Consider the following 2,242-nt stretch of genomic DNA (forward strand, 5'->3'; position numbering starts at 1 on the left):
GTTTAATTGATATACCAGATGAAGCCACATCACGGCAAGAAACACAAAGAAGGCTAGCTCTGTCCAACTCACTACTTTATCAGGGCCAAGTCGGAAGACAGAACCGAAGAGTGAGTCTACAATAAATAAGCATTGATTCTAATGACATTGCCTCACAATGACGACAGCTTCTGGTTTCAACTGATATGAAAATAGTTGAAGAATAGGGTAGATCTTAAGTTTTAAAAGTATTCATACAGTCTTCCGTCTCGTTCAAAAGTATTCCTACCTACAAAGATGAAGTTAATTATCCAAGACATCTTAATGTTATCAACTATTGTTTTAGTATTGACGTTTGGCAGGGGCCTATGGTAATGTAATAGATTTTGCGATAACATGTTTATCAGGGCCTACAGTTAAGTTCAGGCTATCATATTTAAAGTGATCTGTGAACCATTTTTAATTTAGAGAAATTGTAACCTCAATTAGAAGTAACGTCATTTGCGTCAATGAAAATTATCCTTCGAATTGCCAAGAGAGAAAAATCCAGATATTTCAATCAGCGAAAAGTTAAATGGAGATTTGTAGGGTAAATTTTGCATGAAGAACATTCACTGATTAAGTAAATTAAAATAATGAGACAGGAAAATTTCCCAAGACAGTTTTCTTTACAAAGAACATAAAGTTACCTGCAGATTAGTGGTTCTGAGAATTTGGTTACCATTAAGTGGATTATGCTACACTGATGAGATGTTCAGAGACCGAAAAATGTCGCGAGTTGCCATTAAGTCTACTACCCTCCTCACTATTTATCTCTATTTAATTTTTGCTTGATTAAAATATGTCTGGAGTTACTTCACTTGCTCTTCTGAGAATAATTTTCCTTAACGCGTATTGCTGAATGTTCAAAATATCGTTTTCGCCCCCTCCACCGCCGCCACCGCCGCCGCAGCAGTAGCAGTAGTGGTAGTAGTAGTAGTTTTTGTTGTTGTTGTTGCTGCTTTTGTTTTTGTTTTTGTTGTTGTTGTTTTTGTTGCATTTCGTCAATCTTTAAATTCTGAGATCAAATTCGGCCGAGGTTTTCCATGATTTTGGGGTTGATGACATAAGTACCAGTCAAGTACTAGGGGCTGACGTAATGGACCAGACGTTGTACCTATAATAGTAAGGGTTATTATTCATAGTAGTAATTATCGTTGCTGCTGTTTTTGCTGCTGTCATTTAACTCCTTGTATGCTCTAATCGAATAGACCTCTTACGAAAGGTGTTCAAGCTATGACCATACATTTTTTATTGCATAAAAGCCACCAAAAGATACTTATAGTGTTGATCAATGGAGAACCTATGGCTAGGTAAGAATATTTTCTTTTGTTAAACATTGTTACAGACTGTTTCTCAAAATGCAAAAGTAGATAAATTTGAAAAACCGAGCGAATGTTAGCTGCCGTGACCAGGATTCGAACCTGGGTTACCACGGCCACAACGTGGGGTCCTAACCACTAGACGATCACGGCTAACAGCTAATACACAACAGTCGCGAACAATATATTAATGATATATTTACGCTGCTGGCTATCGTATTTCTTGCTGCAGCCATCAACAACATCAGCATGATTACGTGGGCGTTTTTCGATCATTCTTTTGCGCTTGTAGTAGTTTGCTGTAACTTGTAGCGTTCTTCGGTCAAAAGGTAATCTACATTACGTCAACGGCTTGCACAAACGGTAAATTGCTGGACTAAATCCGTTGCCATATCTAATTAAACCTGAGTTGAAATTCCATCCCATCCATTTTCACCTTACTATGCTTTTCGTCAATGGCATGTTCTACCTTCATATCAGCTCTGATGGAACAGACTAATATGTTTAAAGATGTTCTAGCCATAAATAAGTATGTCATTTATTTAGACATCATCCATTTGATACATTGTCGAAAGCAGTTCTCCTTTTTAAGACAGTGATGGATTCCCCCTTCGAAGTCGACGTATGCGTGTTCAGATTTTGCTGAACGAGCTGCACAAATGATCTGCTTATAATAATCAAATGTTCGTACCGTACATTGGCTCACTCCTTCCATCAAATCGACGTTGTCTGAACGGGTGCACAAGTGTAGCACGTGTCAGGTGTCGATTTGACCGCATACCAACGTGAGATGAAATGTTTTGCTCAAGAACACAACGCACTATCAGGTCGAAACCACGTTCGCAATATCGCGAGTGCAACAACACTAAGCCACGTGCACTCAGTACATTTTTGAGCAAATT

General features: G+C 38.3%; 1 non-coding gene across 1 annotated transcript; it reads right to left on the minus strand.

The window, feature by feature from the left end:
• Positions 1-1,421: 1,421 nt before the first annotated feature.
• On the minus strand, positions 1,422-1,493 carry Trnah-gug (transfer RNA histidin (anticodon GUG)). The gene has a single exon. It is a non-coding gene; the product is annotated as a tRNA-His (tRNA).
• Between the last annotated feature and the right edge of the window lie 749 nt (positions 1,494-2,242).

This window comes from Octopus bimaculoides, chromosome 7, assembly GCF_046866305.1.
Source record: "Octopus bimaculoides isolate indiv1 chromosome 7, ASM4686630v1, whole genome shotgun sequence".
In the NCBI taxonomy this organism is placed as follows: Eukaryota; Metazoa; Mollusca; class Cephalopoda; order Octopoda; family Octopodidae; genus Octopus; species Octopus bimaculoides.